The 25,801-nt window shown below is 30.0% G+C and overlaps 1 protein-coding gene across 1 annotated transcript in view; it reads right to left on the bottom strand.

Annotated features, from left to right (window-relative positions):
• LOC147068358 (monocarboxylate transporter 10-like) overlaps nucleotides 1–25,801 on the bottom strand; it is a 258,462-nt gene that overhangs the window by 36,569 nt on the left and 196,092 nt on the right. The window lies entirely within an intron of this gene.

The following is a 25,801-nucleotide window of genomic DNA, read 5'->3' as shown; positions in this document are numbered from 1 at the left end:
ATTAATTTAAATTTAATCGTTATTGACATACTATAATTGGATGCAATCTATTGGTTGATTAATTGTGTCAATTTTTCAATTTGTTTTGATAAATGCCTGTTGTATGAAGATTATTTAATTGAAAATATCCTTCTGAGGCGGAAAAAACTGGTTCAGATATAATTAAGATAAATAAAGTTAAAGTGGAAAAAGTATATACAATAAAAATTTGCGTTTTATTAAATTAAATTACTAACACTAAAAAAAACTTATGAAAATGTTAATATATTCAATCTTCCTATACTGTGTTTAAATGCGGACTTTCAGAGAAATCTATAGGAAAAGAATTGACTTGTTTGAGATATGGCGCTGGCGTAGGATTTTCTGCATGCCATGGATGATTAAGTGTACTGGACTGCTTGACATCAAAAACCTCTCTCGGCCAACTGCAAGAGACACGTTTTCCAATTCTTCGGCTACCTGTTCAAAAAAATCTGAGCAGCTTGGAGTTAAACCTGATCTATGGTGGTGCGTGGTATGGAGAAGTTTGGGAGGGGCGTGCGTCTTCTAGATAGAGTGACGCCATCAAAAAAGCTACTGAATCAACAAGATCAGTGGAGGATCACTTTAGTTGGAAGAAGACTAAAATTTCAGTGATAAGCATTCTCAGTCATAAAGTAAAGGATATAGAGATGAATGTTGATTGTTTACTGTTTTTTCAGAGAACAGATAGAAAAATATAAAAACAGGTAATCTTGATGTTTTTCATGGCCACAGTTTTGATGTTACAAAATTCACTATAATGTTATGTAACAGATACCAATATCATTAGATAAATAAGCGACACAAATTTAAATGTAATATCAAAACAATAAAAATACACATAAACAGAGATACTTATAATAATACGAAAACTCTTTTTAAAGTGTTTTGTTTTCTTTTCTTTGTTTACATTTTAAGTGTATTAAAATATTCTTATGTGTGAAGTTTCTAACAACAAACTTGTCATCATACAAGAAGGGTTTGTTAAGAAATCCACTCCACCCAAAATTGCACACTCTGGGGCGATAAAGAGTGGAGCCGTTTTAATGGTCGCATTACCGCATCGATAACTACAATTTATTAGTTCTACCGATGGAAATTCCGCACAATGCCTTTGCGAATGCAGTTTGGGGATAAATAAATAAGAACCGTGCATTAAGGGAGGGTACGTAAGCTTTTGCTTATGTGTATTCTATATAAATATGGGCAATTGAATATATATAGGTACCAGAAAATACTTAAAATCGAATATGAAATAGGAAAGCACACTAGATTTTAGATTTATTTTCCATTTAACGAGTGTTTTTACAATATTTTAACATTGAGCAAAATAGTGCAGTTTAAACTAGGTACTGAAAAATTACTGTGAAAATGATATAACAATGTTGGTAGGTAATTATTTTATGACATACATAGGTACATACATAATATTTATTATTAATGATAATTCTTAATTTTGTTTTTATTCCTTCTCAAATCGGGTGGCTCTTGTTAAGTTACACTTTTCAATATCTATCAATCAAACTTGATAGGTGACAAGGTAAGTGAAATATGTAATTAGTATGTAAGTGCATAATATAATATGACAAAACCCTAGAGTTATACATTTAAAAAAAAATGGAATATTAGTTCACTGATAGACGCCATGATTACCTGAACATAGCCTACAGAATTAATAAAATAATGTAGGTACTTTCAAGACAAGTAAACAAAAATATAATAAATTTTTGATGTTGAGGTAATATTAAATGACTTTTTTACAAGAAATGATTATAAGGCAACTGTTACGAAAACATTTTCTCTGAATAAATCTTATTATATAAAAAAAACTAATATTTCATGATTTTCGCACCATACCCATATCTGCGGCATAAAGAGCAGGTGTGATTTTTAACTTGATCATAATGTTATTATATTATACCTACACTTACTAGTCATACTAACATCATACAAATGACAACTTGGCTCAATTTGCCCATTAAATCTCGGAAAAAGTACTCGAATCGAATCTATTTTTAGCGCAACAACTTATTAAAAGAATTAATCTTAACATAGATTATGATAATTATAATAAAAAGGCGGCTCCCACAGTGCAGTGCGTAAGGTGTTGGCCTTCCATCTGGAAACTCTGCGTTCGATTGCCGGTGAGGACACAATATATTTATGTGATTTTCTCAAAGCCTGAGTGTTTGTGATTGTTCAAAATTACCAACAACCACCTTGTATGAATGAAAAAGCAAGGACATGGTTGTTGATAATAATAATAAATATAATAAATATTTATGTTATGTAATTACCAACTTTTTCTATGTGTACACGGCTTAATTATAAATACTAAAATTGTTTAAAATATCCAGACAGAATTTATGTATTTATTGCCTTATTTTTTCATTATTATTTAATTTATATAAACTATCCAAGTCCGATGGGTATAATAAATAAAACAAATACTTTCTTAGAGATAAACATGTAAATCCTAAAGAATAGCATGGTTATATATATTATTATATTTTTTATTCAATGGAGAGTGTTTAAAAATAACAATCGAAAAAAGTCAAACGCGGCATTTTTCCTGAAGGTTATTTTTGAAGTTAAAATGAAAGATAAATATTTATTTAGGATCGGGACTGTTGAGAAAAATATTTCGCCAGCTATATTTTATTTGGAAAGCATGTGGATAGTGGAAAAGAAGTATCGAGATGTGGCGGGGGCGTCTTTGGCCAATCGTTTTCTTTTTGGGAGTGAATTTATTGGACATTTTATTTCAGTAGGGATCGTAGAAATAAATAAATTCCGACAGTTAAAGTGACATTAGCATATGATCAATCACTATGAGAATTATTAATTATCTGAAAATCTTCTAAATTAAAAAAAAATCAACAACTCAGAGCATTTAAAATAGGTACGAATTTTAACCTATTTTCATATTCACATAGCGTGTTTAAATTTTAATATACCTATATAAGAAAATATGAAAAAAATACAATTTAATTATACAATATATGAGCGAGTTTAATTAATAAATAACATTATTGATGTATTAAAGTACCCACGATGCACATTTGTCAAATCGTGGCTTGAGGGTTTGAGTTCACAAATTGTTATTTCAATTTATGTTTGAACTATGCATAAACAAACATAATAAGTTGGCCAAAAGGAAAAAAAACCATATTTTGTAATATAAAAAGAAAGAAAAACAGATAAGTTAACTGTTAAGTTTTGGTAGTTTTATAAATTGTAATTATCATACTGGGTGATTTTTTTTCCATTAAAATGCTACAAAATGCTCCCATAGTAGGTATATGGGTACTATTCATAGCGTGTGTAGGAATAGATAATCCAATTCTGATAAAATAATTACTTATTTTCCATTCAATTAAAAACTAGTAAATAGTAATTACATTATAAATTTTTCTCTTGTTTTGGTGCAAGAAAATAATCATAATTTACATAAGTAATATTAAAGTGTTTGTTTTTTTATAATATTATAAAGCATGTGGTATTGTTTATTTTTTGTTAGTATGTATATTCTCAGAGTACACAGTTAAATAAAATAATAAATCAAAATACCCGTAAGTACCATTTTCCAGGAATAAATAAATAATATTTCCCTATTTCGTTTGCATGTAGGTAATACAAAAAAAATGGAAAAATGATATCAATATTTTATTCTTGTCCAAGATTAATATCTTGGACAAGAACAAAATATTAAAATACCCTTGTCTTAATAGCAATATTTATTTTTTATTTTTATTTACCGGGTATCAAGTTTCAAACATTTTTTTTTGCAAAAAAAAAACTTTTTATTTTTCTGCCTATAAAAAGAGTTAAGTATGTAATAAGATATTGATATTATAATACAATTATTTTTGATGAATTATGAGATATAATATGTACTTTTTTTTACTGGAATCGTGACGAACTTTAGTAAAAACAATTTAATGCTACGGTCAATCATATTCAGGTACAATTATGTTATTATTCTGTCGAAATGTCTTTAAGATATAATATTGCATGATATCATTTTAATGATAAATTTTCACATATGCAAGTAGTGTATATTGTCAAGCAGTAATACATCCACTATTTAAAAAAAAGTAACAGGTTGAGTAATCAATTTAAAAGATGAGTTATGTGTTATATTTTTTTATATAACACATAACACAAACACATATATATGAATTATTTTCTATTGTATGGAGGATGGATTCTAAACAAAAAATATCACGGAGAGTTAAGAGAAAAAACGAGAGAAGACAGGGTGAGTTGTAGTGTTGCCATCTTCAAACAAATGGGAAAAAACCAAGAAGGTCTGCGTAACATAAAAACTAGAAAACTAAAAAAACACAATAACTCGACCACATTATGTTATGAAGACAGAAAAATAGCATTCAGCAAATCATTATTCACAGGAAGATCAATGGCGGTGAAGATGCCTCATTTCCAGTGTAGCTTCACCAAACTGTTTCGGGCAACATACGAAAAGTGGGTATAAGACAATTGGGTGCCAGGACAATTGGGCGCCATACTATAGAATGAAATAACTTTCGTTAGGATTTTATACATAAAATAGACGAGGAATTTTAATCAGTTTCTATCTACTGCTTAGTGGTTTTAATTTACTCTTAGCAAAATGTTTTTTATTGCAAATTGAGAATTATCATGCCTGAGGCTTTATATAAAATAAAAGAACTCACTTCTCGTTGTAACTTAAACATATGCACAATCAAATCATTATTTACGTGTGCATGTTTAAATTCTCACCAACTATTAATTAATAATATAACAATTGAAATATAAATAATAATATTTAATATAAATTTTAAAGGTACCTATATTTCAAGAACGTCTATGTATTTTGGAATTTCATTCGATTGCGTGGTGCCCAGACGTACCGGCGCCGAATCGTCCTAGACTCAAAAAAGTCAAGTTAATCCTTATGGTGCCCGACCTCTAATAGGGAATGACACCTAAAGACGTAGAAGAAAGGCAGAAGATTCTCATCTCCATATTAAAAAGCTTTGGTAAGACAATTTGACATCTTAAGAATTGTCAACTCTTCATCGTATTAAAAAGAAGATTTCTGGGAAGAAGAATGACGTTCTTGGTTATATATCTCAGATACTGGTTTGAGCTAAATACTACATCTTGAGCAGCAATATATATGGAAGAAATTGCCAATATCATCGTCACCGTCTATTAATGGATGTGTCATAAAAATAAGAAGATAATTATTAAAATAATTCATTTTTACTCGCATTTACTAGCTAGAAGCATAGTACAGTGCTTATTGATATACTTGTAGACTCGAAATGAAAATAAATATTATGTACATAGATGTAAGCTGTAGCAAAATGTGAAATATGTAGATATAAGAATATAATATGTTTGAAAACAAGAATATATCAAAATACAACCAAAAAATACTCTTGCAATAACGTGAAAACTAATAATATTTTGACTTTATATGATTTCGTTAGTACTTGCAATGATTGATGCTAACCATTTTAATATTTCTATAATTTGTTTGGAGATTAGCCTCGAAAAAACAATAAAAAACGTAATCAAACTTTTGAAAATTATATATTAGATTGCAGAAACCAGACTGTGATTGATTATATCGAATTAGATTGCGAAGTAAAATGATTATAAAAACTTTTAAACTTATTATCGTAGAATAATTTAGCATCATACCATTAGAGTTACACTAAAAGAGTTTAAAATAAGTGTTATTACGACGTTTTTATTAGCTCGTATTCTTGTTTGTCTGGTGATTGTTTGTCCAGTGCAAATATTGCAATCAATTTTTAACTAACTTCTCGACTAGCTAGACATTTGAAACTTTTAGAATATATCTGAACACGATGCCAATGCATTCTTTAAATACTTTTAGCCATCTTTAAGCAGAATTGAACTCATTTTCAGTTAATTCTGTTTTGTATGGAAAGTCATTTCAGAAAAATCCGTAAAAAGTAAAAGACTATTATTGATTGCTAAGCGGGTGGTCCTAGCAACTAAATTATTAATATATACGTGCGTTACTGTGGAAATCAAGATGAAATGTCAAAATTACATTTCAGTATTCTATATTTTTTTTTGTTTGTTTTTTATTTACTTCATATCAAGTACAAGTTTGAGCATATTGAGCATAATAATTCAACAAAAAATTTAATTAATTTTTTTAATTATTTTATTATCAGTTTCAAAGTACCTATGCCCATTAACTACTCATTACACCCCGTCACTTTAGCCCATTAAACTGCAAATATTTCAGTTATAATGCACTATTCTAATTATAATATATATTTATATTTCGGCTATTCCTAGAATCATCGACATACTATCCAAATTGTATTATTTTCAAAACGATAGTAATATCCAGTAAATATATATAATTATTAGATATCTATCAGATTGCGTTTATCTGTTATTAATTATTGCATACAGAATGTTGCATTCCATTACGAACAAAAAAGATCTAGATCCTAAAGTATATGTGACAGAGAGCAACATACTCAATTGTGAGAAAGAGATATGAAACTAAGGCATGAGATCAAGATAGTATTATGACTTAAGACTGTAAGAATGTATAAAAATAATCATATGATTATATTTTATAAAGTATACATTTTTAAAGCCTTTTTGATCATTTTATAAATTAAAAAATATCAAATAATGATAAATGCCAAAATATGCACTTTCTCTTTACCTAATATTGTTGGAATGGACGAAATTTATTAGCATCGTAAAGGGAGGGTTAAATTTAATCATAACTATATCATTACTTAAGAAACTGAATGTATGAAATAACTTATTGAACTATTAATTCTTTTATTGAACGAATTAGATTTAAGAATGTAACATTCTGTATACATATTGAACATACACCATTTGAAAACATGTCATGCACATACCCATTAGAAAAATTATTTTTTAGAAAAAAATACGACACCCGAAGGGACATTAATCTGTAACCACTGGGTAACTCGTCAGGTGTAGTATTTTTTTCTAGTGGGTATATGGATGAGATGTTTTCAAACTATGTATGTATGAAATTACCTCAATTTGTGACTGTAATTAGCGTCATTTTTAATCGTAGAAAATAATTTGATAAACCCAATTGGTTTGGCAAATTGGTAACAATCTCATTCCTCGTTAACATCTGTTGTAATATAACTTCCCGTCAATGGAGGCCTATATTATGCTTCAATTTGGAGCAAGCTTAATTAAAAAATAACATTATTTCAGTAAAGTAACATACCTATTTAGATTACTGAAACATTGGTAGGCGAATATGTTTAGCATATCGACAATCAATAAAATTGGATATATTAACAGTTATTGTATAAATACTATTAATTAAAAAAAAATACTACTTACCTACCTACATAAATATTAAAAAAAAAAAAAACAGAAAATATAATAATTTAAACTCTTTTTGCATACTCAACCGGTCATAAATAAAACGTAACTTGTGAAAGAAATACAATTTGTAGGTAATTTTGATTTTCTATGTGAGAATGTTGAATGGGAAATGCATATTATTATGTTGTTCTTTCAATGCATGAATTCAGAGCACTGACCTAAAAGGTTTAACGAATGGATCTCTAACATATCTCAAACGAACAAGTCTCACATCGGAAATAGTTCCAATAACTAACTACATTATTACGTAAATAATCCTCCAGCAAGATTTGACTGTAATTTTTTTTAATTTTTAATTATATTATTATTGAATAAGTTAATTATTATAGATACTATTTGAATTGTACTAACTTTTATGCGGATAAACTAGATCATAATGGATATTAAGTTTTTGTTAATTCTAAGATAAAATTTAATACATACCTACCATTATTATGCATGTACACAATATCTATAGTATTCAGTACGGAATACTACGTTCTTAACTATAAAAATAAAACATAATTGATTTTAAAAAAGTGCAATTTGGTACGTTAATTTTGAGCTGAATCCATTCATCTAATAATAAGGTAAAATATCTTAGTAAAACATTCTATGGATGCAAATTTGGGTCCCGATCGGTTCGATACTAGAGGTGGGAAAACTGGTCGATTTTGAAGACTAAGTATACTTACTACCAGTAGAAAAAAATACTTAGTATCAAAACTTGTTCCAAAATACTTACTAGTATTTGGAATACTATATAGAGCGGTTGGCGTGCGTATGCGACATAAGTCTCATACTGAACTGGAACTTAAACTTAACTCCATATTAGTATTTGAAATATCGACTTTAATAGAATCGCTAAAAATACACTAAGTAGGGGTTTTCGAAATGTCTCATTTATTATAAAATTTTAAACACATTTTAAATTTATGAGTTTTTTTATGTTATGTTATAATATTCTTGTTAACATAAAATAAATAACAATGATTTTTTATTGTAAACTGCGTCACCTTAGTCACCTCACCACATTTCCGAGGGAATAATATGCTGCAACAGAAAAATTATGACCTATTTGTTCATACATAAGATGATGTCATTCGCATGCATAGACTAATAAATTAAAATATAATTGTATTCAAGTGCTATCTCATTCGCGCGCATTTAATGTCAATAGTATTGAAAGTCTACCAACTAGCCAGCGACTCGCGATGATATCAATACAAGTTTTTTTGGAACGAGTTTATTGGGCCACACGTACTGAGCATGGGTAGTTTCATTCGACACTTGAGTAAACAAACTGGTGACAGTATTTCTAACTCACCTCTAATTGGTACCCATATTTAAAAAAAATATTTTTTCTAATAGGTATGTTGTTTAAAATTATGTATTTTTATGATTTTGTATTTAAAACGTTCTGAAGATGGGTTTGTAGCTCAATACAGCTGTTAATCAAATATTGCAGAATTATTAACAAAAACTCTTTTTAAAAACCATGACAATATTTTTTTGTAAAAAACATTTTTTTAAATATCCTAAAATTATGAATACCTATTATAATGCTCTGAAGTTACATTTTTGTCTTTGATTTGTAACATACCTAACTATTATTACTGAAGAGCTGCTTAGTTCAATGAACAAATAAAAATCTAAAAAAATAACTGCTCGAAATTACCGGTACGGCAAGGTGGGTGCTTCTTGCCTCTAACGTCTGTAATTACACGTTGGATTCGGCTGATTTATTCCATTGACAGTGGAACGGGCGCCTTACGTGTGCTTTTAAAACACCATTTATAAGAGGAGAGCTTTTTCATTAAAGGTACACATTCTATTTTAGCTGAGAAATTATTATCAGTGCAATGTGAGCAATACAATTTTGTGTGTGTAGGTAAAATGTACGTGTATATATATCTATACAATGTGAAATATAATATCAGTTCAAATGTTATAAAATTAAAAAATATATATATATTTTGCTATCTAAGTATCATCATCAGCTGGGGTCAATTCACAGCTGGAAGAACTTAAGAACTTCTCAAACTTCTTATATTCTTCAAATGTCAGTGACTATCTTTTGTACCTAATGTTAAATTAGAGTATAGGTAAATATGTATACAGTGGCACCATGGGTACGGTAAAAGGGCATTGTTGTTATAGTATAGTTGTAGTAGTATTGTTTGCTAGAATAACAATAGGCATTGCAACAAACAATCCCAATACACCCGCAAATTGCCTATGGTGCCACTGTATACTGATTTACTTATAGGTACTAAATTTGATTCGAAAACGTTAACAAGATTTTAATAAATGCCTTGATTGTATAGTTGTTAAGACATCGTCTCATGACTATACGTATATCGTTAGCTTAATCGGCAAAGCTTACTAACCGGAATGCGATGGTTGTAGGTTCAAGACCCATTCTGTATAAATATTTTTTTCTAATACTACCTACTTATTTTATTGAGGTTGTTTTATTTTATGTAAGTATCTATATTAGGTAATAATAAAATTAAAGTGTCTGTGATTTTAAAATATTTGCCTTTTAATGTTTAGACTATGTACAGGATCCCTAAGGAGATTTAAAAAAAAAAGTCCATTTGTTCCGTTATAACACACTTTTGGTACTAATTAATAGACTTTCATCTCAAGGTTAAGATAAAAGTTTTCTAAAATAATGCACTTGCAACAAACTCATCATGAGTGGGTTATGTGGTCAGATAACGGTGCTAAAGGGGTGAAGTATGGGTGAAGAGTTACCTGCTGCTATTTAAAAAAGTTAAATATAATCTGCATCTATAGAAATTTCTTCATTCTGTGTATCTGTCTACATTTATTTCCGTATTTTATGCGGATAAAATCGGAGGATAACGCCAGTTTTCAAAGCTCAATATTTAAAAACGCAGTAAAATAATTTATCCTAAATACAATACAATAAGTGTTTTTAAACTGATTCATTTCGCGGCGCTCTTCCTGTCCAACGATTATTTCACGACGCTTAAAAAAAACAATTAGTGGAATGGGTAAGCCTGCTGTTCGCTATGCAGATTCTCAAATCTTGTACTCTACCCAGATACTTAGTCACATAATACATAATATATAAATTCTGACCTTAAGCAAACCCAAAATACCACCCTTTATTATATTCTGTCTCAAGTTGTATGTAAAGTTATTACCTACCTCTACTATGTTATTTCACCATCAAAATACATGGTTGGTTTTTATATTCATAAACATACACAACTCGTCAGAGCTTCAGGCGATACATTTGTCAAGTCTGCAGAATCTACTCTAAAAAGTTGTATTATTCGCATCCCTTCCTTAATTTTCCGCCCCCTACAAACCATTACCTACCTACCCACAGATTTTCTCATATTTTCCCCAATCTTGAATCCATGTAAACCTCTCTATTATCTCTATAACCTCTATATTATCTGCGTGAAAGTTTTCCTGAAACCAATGTCTATGATGAGATAAGTATTATTTAAACATATTTTTAATATTATGACAGTAAGCATTGTAGGTCACAAACTGGAACAACAATGAGATCTATTATTATAATCGTGCATTGTATTAATATTGTCCCGATTTTTTTTCACACATCTTGCCCAACGCCCTGGGGAACCACGGCGCATTTTTAAAAAACCACTGAATTATTATACATTATCGATATAAAATATAATTAACGATCTCAGTCGATAATTAGACGTTAACCAAATTTATATATATATTATTATAATAAGTAGTCGATATCAACCCTTTCAATCAACCAGTTCACAGATAATGTCTCAATTAAATAAAAGTTCCTCGCATACTGTATTTGTCCGCAATATAAATAAAGCTACCAAAATAAGCCATACTATCATGTAATATTAAAATTAATTGTTTTGTATTTATTTATCAAATATGTATTCATATAAAAAAACTAAACTCAGTAGTTGGATGTAATACCAAATTAAAATATAATTAGAATAACGAAAAACTACAATACACATTTTATTAGGTTGACAACTTTTTTTCTTTGTGCATACAAGCCTTTTTACTGATGAAAAAATATTTGTTGCTTATTTTCATATCTGCACTATGCCAAAAAATTGAAGTACACTGCTAGAGTTCAACTTATCTGATCTACATTATGTATGTAATCCATAATAGTAATACATACATACGTATTAAGTAAAGGTATATCTCAAATATCATAGTATTAATCATATCGTATTTCTGTTGGAATCACTATTAACATGTTGATTGCAGAGAACAAAAAATGTTGTAATGTTGCATTATAATTCAATTTGATTATACTTATAATCAAAGCATTCACACGATTTTAAATTAAACATATTATTTTATATTTTAACCTAGTTTTTTTTAGAATATGTATACAAAAAATGAATACATCCACATAAATAACTATTGTATAATCCGCACCGCAATCTGATGTAAGTATTGGGTGTCTCCAAGATATATGTATACATCTTCTATATCTGTGCATGCTCCCTCCACTACCATGTTCATATAAAATGTATTTACAAGCAAAAATCTTACAGATTCTACGTATAGTTTTGGTTCACCTGCATCTTAGCGATGTAAAACCTCATCAGCTGCAAACTGTTCCTTATCAATCACCCAAAACCTAAACAAAACGCATAACTCCTAAACTAAGCTAGAATTCTACCTTTTTTGGAAAATCAATGCCTTAATCTGAAGATAACCAACTACCGCAGCTTTGATCTTCCGATCGTACTTTTACATTCTGGTCTATTGAAATGGAGTATGTTGTATAGTTAGTACTTGTCTTCTATCTTTCAGACGTCATCGCTTGCCCAACGGGGTTACCCTACTTTCAGGTATGAGATAACAGGGAGATTACTGTACAATACATAATAATTATTATTGATCGCGGTTGTACCTTTTTCGCTACGTACCATGTTCTTTATACATGTCTCAGATAACCTTCTCAATATGTGTACTATCTGAAACCACTATTGTATATCAGTATCAGTAAATAATAGACAAACTAATTTTATCATGAAAGTTACCATTTAAAATAATAACCGAGTAAAGATTTTTTTATATAATATATGGAGAGTATATAATGTGGAGAGTTCTGGCTCATTGGTATGACAGAATAATACGTGGTGGCCAGATAATTACTTGCTTAGTATTATTAATTATTGCAGATGATACTACGCTTGTTGCTGCTGATGAAAGAGAACTCACAGAGCTGCTATACTGGATAGACGAAGAGAGTTGCAAAACGGCTTCCTTGTTAATATGGCTAACCACTCGCAGCAAGTAGCTATACTACAAAATCTAAAAACAGTGGACAAGTTATCTGGCTATTAGTGGAAAAGGCGGATGTGAAGTAGAAATTAGAAGGCGCACACAAATTGGAAAATTGCGATGACATGCCTTATCGTTAAAGATATGGAAGTATCAATGACTGTTGATTGTCACGAAAATGACGCTTGTGCAAACATTAGTGTTCCTCATATTTTTGTACGATATCGAGTAACGGACCCCGAGGGTAAGGGAGCAGAAGGCAATGTGCATTCAAAATGTGGTGCCAAAAGCTTTGTATACCCTGGATAGCGCACAGAACGAACCAGTCAATCGACCAAGTGAAGAAGCTTTTCACTCTGGCCTGAGAGAAACAGAGAATCTAAAGGCGTGAAGAGTGTTAGTCGCTCAGAAAATGACTCGTTTTCAGAGTGTTTATGATCCTAGAAGAATAATAAATTGACGGAAGAAAGAAGTTTCATGTTAGCACACAATTCATAACCAAGGGAATTTAAATGCAATATAATGTATTGGGTATAAATTATATTATTATAGAAACTTGTACCTAATTATCATTTTTAGTTGACAGTATATTATTGTAGATGAAAATTATTTACCAAAAAATATACAATATAGATTTTTCTGATACTGTTATAAATATTTTCAATAAGCTTCGAAAATAATTGGTTTTATAAGCAAGTTAAACTCCACATAGATTAGTCATGCTTCAATGACAGTGCTGAAAACAATAAAATTGATCATTCTGCTCTCTGTTCGTTCTGTCATTGCGAAACAACTTGTCTCTTTGTTTTAAACTTAAAACACAATTCGTAGATACTTACATATTATTGTCTGGTACCAAATAGTGTTGGTTCAAATTATAGTGTTTATGTTTTAATGCATCCATTGTGTTACAAATAGAGCATCTTTCGAAACGTGTTTTTTTATGTATATTTTTTTAACAACAAATCTTATGAATATACCTTGCGGACAAAATATATACGATTGAGATTAAACGAATAGATGCTCATTTTGATAATACTCTAATTTACGAAGGCACCTGCGTTTTAAAATTAAAATCTATTGAAAATATCAGACCACTACATTTTTTGTCGAAATCATTTCACTACATACCACCTCACAGGCAAAATTATTTATTTTATTGGAAAATAAATTATTTTCAAGATTCCAATATAGATTTTTGAATACTTTTCACTATTTTTTTTATATTTAAAAACGACTTTATTTTACATTTCTTCTGTTTCTTTTTTTGCACTCAAGCAATTTTTAATAATATTATTATACGATTTTATAATGCTTCTGGGTTTGTTCATTATTAGGAAGATAGTATCATATTGTTGTCTCATTTATTTATCACCTTCCGACTCCATATTCAACAAACTCTACCTTTAGAGAGACTTTTCTTGGTTTGCATTCACCGAACTCTTATTTTTTTGCTATATAGCCAGCAGAGACGATAATAACATGAAAATACTCGTAATGTTGGGTCAGGTCGAAGGTCTTTGATTTAAGTTACCCCATCTCCACCCGCCATGTATATGCAGCCGCCTTCCATAACGATATAAACGTGTCGGAATGAAAAAAAAATAGTGCCACACTTCCGTGTCCCGAAACAAAGCTGCACGGGACCGATGTAGCAACCATACACCATGGTGCCTAAATAAAAAGTTTTTGAAAATAAAAAATAGTCGTGACTTGATCTGCCATCACTTATCGTTTAAGAAACGAGGTAGAGCTCCCTCCAGATGGACAGACCAGATCAAGAATGCCACAGATTTAACATTGACGAAGACTTTTCATACCGCTGAATGTAGATCAAGATGGAGCAAGGCCGTGGAGAAGGCTTTCAGATGGCAAAATTATCTCCGTCACGATCCTCAGCCATGAGATCCCTACGAATGAGTTTCATTACGGTTTAACTTAAAAAATAAAAAAGATATAGGTATGTTTACAAAAAAGACGAAACAAATCTTGGAAAATTAAAATTTTTTAGTTAATACAGAGTGTGTCATAACTTAGTGTACCTCGGTTTACTGTTAATCAACAAAAAGTATCATAAATTATGACAAAATAAACCCACAAATTAAAGTAGGTACCTAATTAAATATGTAGTTCAGAAAAAAATGATAACAATTTTATACATTACGTGAATTTTCTCAAATGGAGTCCCATGACCTCTCTCAATATATAATGTGTAAAAATAATTGAGGTCAGTGGAAACAAAAACGGCAGTTTACATTCTCGTAAATTAAATAATAACATCTTATTTTTTTCTTATAGGTCTTCTGAAAAAAATATTTTAAAATGTTATTTATTATAAGTATAGATAATATAGGTAACATTTTAGAGGACTTATCTTATATAAGATATACCTATAAGAATGGATTTATATCTTTTTGTTGACTTGCCAACTTCAGAAAATAGAAACTGCTGTTTTTGTTTTCAAATCCCTAATTTGAAACAAATGTATTTAAGTATTTATACAATATATTTAAAGGGGTGTTGAAACTCTTGTTTATGAGAAGTCGTAATAATAATGATAATAAATAGATACCGATTCTAATAAATACAAGCTATTACCCAATAGAATGAATAGTTTGGCCAAGAATAATAAAATATTTCATACGAGCGACTCCTCCCAAACAAAATCCAGATGTTATCACTAAATTAAAAAACTTTCTTCGTTCGCGGTACACACTGTGGCGAGTGCTTTTTTCGGCTCAAAGTTTTTCTATTAAAAGCGTATTAAAAACAAATTTCCCCGAATACTAAAAAAATACGTCGGCTTTGCTTGGTGAGATAGTGAAATTGAAAATAATGTTTGACGAAACGAGACAGAAGTGTATGGGGTAAAATGTAAAAAAAAAACACAAAAACTCGGTGTTTGTTCAAACGTGATCTTAGTTTGCTGTAAACTTCTGAATCGTTTTGCATCAGCCTTTTCGTTTATTTTTGTCTAGCTCTGTATTAAATGAATAAACTTTGTGAAGGATGTTTTTTAATATCTTTTTTTACAGAAAAGGTGTGTCTAATAAATACTACATACTTTATTGTTACCATTATGATATTACGATCTAACTTAATAATTGGTTGACCTAAAAAGCCCAAATTTAATTTCATTTATTCAAAATTCCCGCCCTTTTGGAACATAATTCCAAAATACAGTCGAACTTGGTAATTATGAGGAAGATGGGACCGACTGGATTTGCTCGTTAATAGCGGTACTCGTTATATCAGAGAATAGGTATTTTTAAATGAACGGTCACATAACAAAAAAGTCGAAAATAAAAAAATCTTAAAACCATCGTAAAAACCCAGAAACAAGCATGGCTTTCATAAACTACAAAAGAAGTTGTTTATTATAATGAACACTGGTAGGTACCTACGGACTTCACAAACCTTGGATTTTTAAACCATGTGCGTGAATACTTTCTCATTATTGTCGGCGAAAACAACTAGACACTTAACTAGTGTCATAAACCTAATTCGTCCCCAGCGGCATCCTGTCCGATCGGATTTTATTGCTTAGGTTCGAAATGTTTTTAAACAATCGACACATTAAAAGTATTTTAGCTTGGTATATCCGATAAGTTGCTCGTTATAACAGTGAATAAATGTACGGAGAAAATCATAAACCAAATGTCAACGAAAATTTCTTCATTACATCCGAGATCTCGTAATGTCCGAGATCGTAATAACCGAGTTCGACTGTATAATATCGATAGAATTGACCCGGTCAATAAATTGCTAGTACAAAGTACCTGCAAGACGAATTTTGAAAAATGGCAATTGACAAATATTAATACAATAAAATAAAGAATAATAATATGCCATAAGAGAAACTTTACTCATCTTAAAACAACATGTAATCGAATAATAGTTGTAAACAAATGGCAATGTCCGCGTCGCCCATTCAATGGCGACATAATTTTGAACCATATGTAATATTAATTATACCTTATACCCAAATATAACTTACTTACCTTGACGAATAAAAGTGTGTCCACATGCTAACTGCAGTGTTTGAATACATTAAACACACCCTCTCCAAGAAATCTCGCTCGATTATGTGTGTTGAAAGCTGACCTAATGTCATTAGTTTACAGTATTTATTATAAGAATGTGTCTGAGTGCCCCAGTACGCTGCAACATATTCGAGAAATTTAATAACTTCAAATACGCTGATATATCCACAGAAAGATACGTCAGCTTCAATGGATGTTTCTATAGACGACAACAAAATTTCAATACAACATACTGCTCTTACCTTATCGAAAATATTATGCACGGAGTCAAAATTGTGTATGACTTTACTTTCAAGTACTTATACAAATTAGTCTTATAGTAAATCCTTGACGTTCACCCACTCTAAAGAGTATTTTTAAGGATACCGAGTAAAAAAAATATATACACTAACGATTACACTAGAAAAAGTTTGAAAACCCGTAAATAATTTGTAATAAGTAAAGTATACTTTAACATATATATTTAACCGACTAATTTATGATCATTGATTGTAAACTTTTTTTATTATTTGATTTATCAAAGCAGTACATTATAATTTAATTTTTCACAAAATTATTTATCAGTATTAAATATCATTAAAATTATGAATGAATTTCCGAACAAAATATTTTTAATATACATAGAAAACACATTTATAATGCATAGTCAGTTATTTTTTTCTTTGTTGCAATTGGTCTTTTTTTTAATACAAAAGTTCTCGAATTTTGCGACCCGATATTTTACTCTTCAAGTGAAAATATTTTTCGATATATTGAAAAGTTTTACAAATTTCCACCCAAGTACAAAACCCCAAAACAGAAGACGCATACAAATATTCGTTATGATGATACTTTGTCTTAATACTCAAAACTTTTCGGATATTTACTTATTTACCTTTTTTGAATTGCTGTCGACATACCTAATATTAAGTTGATATTATATAAGTTAGGAGAGTTATTGAAGAGACTTTGAATTTTTTAATTGATTCTATATCATCGTTCTTTTTTTATATCATGTGATTACAAAAAACTGTATCCAAATAGTATTATGTCCACACTTTGATTCTAATATTCATATATGGGCTTAAACTAGGACATAACTACTAATGTCAGGTATACAGAATATTAGACAAAACTTTGGTATCTTGTACCTACCAGCATATCATACTAACAAAAAAAACCTGCAAACAATTTCATATTATTTAGTAGCAGTTTATTGGCTGATAATTGAACAAGGTATTGAATACAACCTTTTAGAATAGAGATTCAGTCTAATCGTATGAAAGTGATGCAAAAATGGATCAATCGGACGTATAATTATTCTCATACAAAATCGACAGTGTTTGCAGTGTTTTTTTTTGTATGTGAAAGTTGCACTTACATCAAATTGGAATTTAATTATTGTATAGAAAAATCACCGAAAGCTCTATCTGAAAAAAGATTTAAGATATTTCATTTATACGTAAGTACCTAGTTATTATAACTAATACGCATTTCCAATCCCATAATCCGTGCACGTTAGATGTATTTTTTTACGATTTTCCATTTGTCGAAAATCATATTAAAAAATCACGAAAAATTAGGATTTCGATATTTTTAATCATGGGATTTAAATAAATTGAGATAAATCAGGGAAATTTGGAATTAAAAATCCCAATAAAAACTACTATTATTACGTTTAATACTATTTATACGTCAAAATATATTTGATCGCTACTCCCTTTCGATAGTATTACTGATTTTGGAAATTTAATACTTGTTAGCTTAAATGGAAATTTCTACTGAAGAGAAACAAAACTACACAAATTGATCCAAAATGAGTAATTTGTATCTTAACAAGTCGGGAATGGTGTGACAAATTTAATGATTTTTACTATCGATCATTACACAATAAAATTAGAATACCGTTGAGAAGAAAGGTGCAAAGTACCAGATATACAAAAAAAACTATAATATGTTTCGTGAAATGGGTGCAAAGTACTATCATGCGTTAAATTGCGAAAGGGCTATGGCTCCAGAAGTATAGAAATCATTTTATGATCGATCAACAAAATGGCAGTGCCCCGTGTTGTACACCATTTCTAATTTTTCATACCTATTATTATCATATTGATTTTTTAAGTATTGTAACCTATGTAGCGTAATGTCAGAGCTGCATTGTAATTTTACTGACAAAAATGAATAAACGTTTTTGACAAATAAAATGTTTTTCTTAATATCCCACACTTTGATTTATGGCACATAGCACGTTTCTTCTCCACGGCATTCTAATTCAATTAGCATATTATTATAACGCAACTATTTTTTTTTTGTTTTCACCACATTTCTACGTAGTGGGTGGGTACGTATCGGAAAAATTCGTAACATGGCAGAATGTCGATTCGCGTGATGTAACAATTTTATTTTTCGTGCCTGCGAAATAGATTTCAATCACGTAAGTCTTCCAGACAGATTTCAATTGGAATCGAGAAAAATTCCTTCCGTACGCGCAGATGTTGATTGAATGGTCCTATAATATTACTTTGGCGGGGGCTTTCCCTTTCGGCGCGAGGTGTGCACTCAGGTTTGGCATAAATACAATCATGTCTTTCACCCGCGGAAATAAATAAATAAAACGTTCTATTGATTTATAGGCGTTCTTTGTCTTGGTGTTTGTATCATATTGTGATCTATCTAGAAGATTGTTCTTTTTTGTTTTTTAGTCACGTCTAGAAGCGCTATATTTCTGTTGTGGGTGGATACTGGAATACATAGTATCTCGGTAAACATAGAGCGTTCCAACGTCATAAGAAAGCGTGACTTTTGATACCTGATTATTTGACTAACAATAATTATATTTTTAAATAGATAAATAATTACTTGTAATAAGTCAATTAGATTTGAGTCGATAACTATTTAGATTTACACAACAAACGTAAAATATAAATTATGAGACGTGCTTAATAGTATACTTAAATAATTTTATTTAAAACCAATTATGTTTTTACTATAAAATAAATCATATTATCCAAAGAAATCGAATAATATATCCTTTTTGTACAAAGAAAAAATAAGGAATTTAAGCTGTTTTTTCTCCTAAATGGAGTGGATGAAAAGCTGCAAGTTACATCACATTTCAGATGCATTTTTACGAAACACTATACTATATGTATACCTACGTCATTATTATTTGTAATCTAATATTTATTTTTTAGGGCTGCAGTGAGATGAATATAACATTTTATAATACTGTCAAAAATATAAAAAATATATTTTCAACTATAACTATTCCTTTTAATAACTAAATGAACAATCGCAAACACATCGCGAATAACAGTATATCATGCTTCTAATTGAACCAAGTATCGAAACAGTTATCACCGTATCAATTGTCTTCATTTTTCAATACGCCAATATACAGAATATTAAATGTTGTATTGCTATCAATTAAAAGATAAAAACTTTTCAGAATTGTCATCAAGAGATGTAATACAATACTTTATAATATTATGCATTTCTCTCGTTGGATTTCAAACTGGATTACACTATTGTTCAAAATAGAACACATTGTACTCATCGTCATTTTATTAAATTGTAAAAGTATGAAAAAATTTAAATTCATAAACATATTTGTATGGCTCAACTAAATTGAAACATAATGAAAATCTCATGGGTTTAATGCTAACCGTATTCCGGTGGTTTTCAAACTTTTTTTATTTTACGGTACCCTTACTGTAAGCATATAAATTTGTTCACGGTCCTCTAAAAATCTGTATTCTGAATATCCGAGCTGCCAATCAAAAGTGGCAACCCAAGATGATCAGAATTCATTCATTCGATCTATTTGAAGTACTCGTATTTTTAGGTACATAGCTGCCTTTCCATTTTGTATAATGTTAACGAAAATATTATAAGTAGGTATGTATAAGAAAAAGTTGGTGTTTCAAAGAAAAGTAAATCTAAAAAATACAACATCATAATATTAAAGAACAAAATTCGATGGCTCAGTATTGAACAGTAACATCTCAAAAAACGTAGTTTTGAGATAATCATGTTTTAATATTTGAATATTTTACAATACACACGATTTTACAAGTTTTAAAAGGAAACATGTCAGAGTATATCAATTCTAAATTGAAACGTATAGTCAATCGCCAGTATTAAATGGAAACAATTTGAAATGGATTTGTACAAAACTGGTTTTGTTTGAAAGTTTGTAAAATCTAATATGGGTTTTTCGGCTCTCAATGTATCTAAATTACTTTTTTTTGATTATTTCTGTACAAAACTGGCAAGAGCTCATTTTTACGAATATTTTGATACCAGTATCGCGAAATGTCAAATTATTGACTTGTTACCATTCAATACTGGGCCATCAAATTGATCGCTGTGGAAGAGCGTAACATTATTTTATTTCCTAATGAAAATAACCAGCGGAACGTTATATTATGCTTTTACTCATTACATCATAAATCAGTATGTTAAGTTAATATTTTCTATAATTATACTATAATTAAAATACTCGTGCCACATACTTCGAATAATACTGTTGTATATTATCATACTTGAACATTTGTATTTTATTTATAACGTTAAGTAATTTAGCGATACGTTTATTTTGTCATTAAATATTTTTTTAAATTTCAAATTGATGGTAATGAAATGAGACCATATACAAATTATTCAACATTTTCATCATCTCCAAAATAAATGTTATACAAAAAACTATGATTTTAACTAAAAAAATGGAAATTCCCTAAGGCAATATTGAAATTTCAATCAAATTATCAGTATTATGATCTGCGTAAATAATTCTTTTGAATCAATTTTAATACATTAACTTTTGGTTTTTCACATTTATCATTATCGATGGTAGTTTTTTTTTTTTTTTAATAAAAATTGAACTCTGAAAAAAACCAAAGTAGTCCGAAGGTAGTTAAGACCATGTAAGGTTAACTCTATGAAGAGCAATAAAGTGGTTAGATACAATACTGAACTCTATTGTCTAATCTAATAAAACAGACAGTGACGTCCCGTGGGGGTAGGCAGATTAAGCGTCGCTTGGGGGCGGCAGTTACTCGAAGGGCGAGAAGAATCATTAGGTATATATAGAAATAGGTACCTAAACTTAATAATCGCGGAAATATCTTTCCAATAAAAAAATCAGCTCACTGGTTGGAAACAAAATGTATTAATTAATGTATAATTTTTAACCGGAGTGTTCCTTTGTCGGATTTGCGATGGCTAGTTTACTTCCATTATTCTTGGACGTCACATCTTTGATGAACAGCAATGACACGTGCAGATTTGAGAATTATAATTGAATTATCGGTAAGTACATACTTACCTAATTAATTTATCCAAATATTTTTGCCAGTCACTCGCGAGTTTTGAAAGTTGTCAGGTGTATATTTAAATGTATCTGAAGACCGTGGACTCGCAATATTGTCTATTAAAGTAGAGATGGTATTTAAATTAGATTTAGTGGTATATATTTTGTTAGTAATGTATTCATACAACACATTTCTTAGATATTGGAGTCATGGAAGGATGATAAAAAATACTGTATAAAAAAATGGGGTGGCATTTTAGCGCTGCCTAGGAGCGGCATTTTGGCTAGGGACGTCACTCAGAACAGACCGTAAGATTATGAGATATCGAATTGAAAAGCGACCAATTTGCATATGGATATGTCAATGTGAACAAACTTATTATAGAATGCCCGGACCCACTCCAGGTTGTCGCACTCCAAATGATGATGAAAAAGAATAAGGTGGATACAGTTGCCTATGTATCTATATTGAAGAATATCTTTTGAAATGGTATTTCAAATACCCACATTTATATCACGTCGATTTGAGAATTCTCTTAAATTGAAATATTATCTAAAACTCTGATCAGTCGAAATGGTAGAAAATTTAATGAAGATTGATGAGGTGTTATGCTAAATTTATTACGAAAATTGGGAAAAAATTCTGACGAGAATTATTTGATGCCGGAAGTATATTATCATGCCACTGTATTACTAATAATAAAAAAATAAGTACTTCGCATCAATATTACGTTTTCCGGATGATTTGTTTGACGTATAGTAGTGATGATAAACCAATGACACGTGTGACATAGGGGCTATAATTCTAACTTGACATCAATCATTTATAGTGGAACTCGACAATTTTACAAAAGATCTCACGTTAAGTGAATATGTTTAATTATATTTATAAAATTTATAAAAAAAATGTTCAATAATTAGAATGTGACATTCTTAAATATTGTTAATTATTTGTTGAATAAAAAAAATGTTAATTAAAAATTATTAGCAAGTTCAAGTAAGTTACAACAAAAAATCTTGGAGTGATCCGTGACGTCGGTTAGTAATTAAAGTAATTTTTTTTTTTTTTTTTGACCATGTCCGATCCTAATAGGATCATATGGGCCTCCACAGAGTAGAGGTTTGTATTAACAGATTTTGTTTTTTACGAGAAATGGATGTCAGCCACTTGCTCAACCTATTAGGTCCATACCCTGACTCACACACAAATTGAAAAATAATATGTGTACTTGCCAAACCCAGGATTTGAACCTGAGACCCACGGCGTGATAGTGCAACGCTTAAGCCGCGCGGCCACCGTGGGTGTATAATTAAAGTTTAAATTAAAGTAATACCTACTTTAATTTAAAATACCAAAGTCGGTCGCCAATAAGTATCTCAATTTAGAAAGCGCTTCAGAGTGTATTAAAAGCTATTAGTTAAAATTTGTCGTAATTAAGTATGACTCCTTTAGCATTGTGGTCAATGTGCGATATTTGAGAGATGCAGGGTCGATTCTTACTTTTTTCAAAAAAAAAAAAATCTATTGGTTTATATAATATATTATCTTCTCAGTGTTTTCAAAATTATGTAAGTACCTATGTTTAATTAAAAAAAAGATTTTATTAATAAAAAAACATTTGGAAAAATATGAATTGATGAACTTTATAATAATTAGGTATTTCTCATCTTCTAAGAAGTATAGTAATATAATAATAATAAGGAAGTCGTTATTTGACATTTATGTTTAATTCAGTGAAAAAAATAGCAACTGGCATTCTGTAATTATGTGGGTGAATATATTATATTAACGAACAACTATTTTCGTCGATGAATTATTATATATCAAATTGAAAGTAAGACATCGCATTTGAAATGGTTTTACTTAAGGCGAATATATAAATTATTGGCATCATGCAATATATCTATAATTATTTTATTTATCCGACAGATGTGACGTATTTTTAGAATTGGGTACTTAAATATTTTGAAGACTGGCGAGCAACAGGGATTTTTGGAAGCGCCATCGGGTTTTCACACCTATAGAGTATAATATCTCACTGAAGAGCGGACATGATAGACAGGAAAGACGAAGAATATATTTTGGCACACATGTTTTATAAAAACTTTTGTCATCACTAACAAAGAATATTGGAAAAATATACATCCCTCGCAACGCAAGTATCTGACGTGTACGTAAGTACGTACATTGTAAAAACATGACATTTACAAAATTTCACCGTAACATCAAATTACTCGTAATATTTCTGCGATGTTTTTTTTTGTAAACAGTCAAATAATATCTTTTTCCATTGCAAATAATTGGAGAGCCAGGGGATATTTTACAAAGTTATGTCAGTGAAAGCCAATTATATGGGTAAATAATGAGGCGAGCTCGGACACATAAATAATGAAGAAAAAAGTTTTCGACAGCGAGCCATTTCAACAAAAAAAATAGCTCGTATTTTTTCAGTTCTTTAATTTCGCCTTAGCACGTCGTTATAATCATACGCCATCAATAGAAATGAGAATATTTTCAAGAATTTAATCAGGATCTCAGATGTTCCACTTTAATATCGGAATATTAAAAAAACGTAACATTCAGAACTTTATCGTTATGATGTATTTTAACAGCATTCCGATGAAATATTATAATGACTAGCTTAGCCAGCTAGCGGTCGCCAGTCTGTCTCACTAGGTCTTGCAGACGGCTTGGCGGTGTTGGATATTAATATAATTGTGTAGTATGCATAGACGGCGCCATAGTTTTCCCTTCGGGATGGATTTTTATTCACCTCAGCATCAGCCCCGTGCGGCTCCGTCTCGGGACGGAATGAGCACTTAAAATCACTTCTTTCAGACACGTTTAAAGCGTCATGGAAAGCAGCCGTGTATATCCACGGCTATGCATATATGACGGGTGGTGGTGGGAACTTTAACGTAGTTTGGCATTTCGCTGATTTGTCAGTTTTACGATTTGCAAGTCGTCACTGCCAATATAAATTTGGGCTCATATGCATAGTCTTTTCTGGAGTCTGGCCTTCACAATATCGTCTGACACCACCTAAGGCTGATAGGCCTAGCAGAACAGCTGGAAATCGCCGATTGCTACCACTGACATTTTAATAGAATATAATATGTTTATATATTGCACTTTTTCATTCATACTTATTTGTTTTCGTTGAACTAAGAATACATATTACACATGTTGTGGGTTAGTTTTTTTATAATTCATTAAACACTGCCTAAACCAAACAATAGTAGTTAAAAATATTATTCTATCTATTAAATATCCAAAATGATGCATGATTTAATGGCATAATTTTAAATATTTTATAGACAGATGCGTATTATGGCTTGGTACCACTACTGTTGCTACCACTGATATTTTGATAGAATATATGTGTAGGTATATAAATGTTTATTTAAATCACGTGTAGTCATTCGAATATAAAGCAATATATATGTGATTATGATAAATAGTGATCCAATATAACGTGAATATTAATCTTCCACGGGATCCATTTAGATAATAGAAGAAGGTTAGCAGTGTAAAAAAAATAAATTTAAATATTATTTTGTTCCATTGCCTATAAAAAATAAATGCTTGCAGCCGTAGAATATTATTTAAAAAGTCATTTGAATTAAAATTTAACTTTAAACAATATAGTTTCGGTGCGGGATATTCATTTCGAAACAAATGTTGATAAATAATGAAGCAATACATCTGAGAGGAATATACCAATTCTGATGAGAGTAGGGATTTATTGGACCAAAAGGT

The sequence above is a fragment of the Rhyacophila brunnea genome, unplaced genomic scaffold (genome assembly GCF_057557595.1).
Source record: "Rhyacophila brunnea isolate RB1 unplaced genomic scaffold, BYU_Rbru_1.0 scaffold_3, whole genome shotgun sequence".
Classification (NCBI taxonomy): Eukaryota; Metazoa; Arthropoda; class Insecta; order Trichoptera; family Rhyacophilidae; genus Rhyacophila; species Rhyacophila brunnea.
The sequence above is the reverse complement of the archived record's forward strand: the minus strand, read 5'-3'. Positions and strand labels throughout refer to the sequence as shown.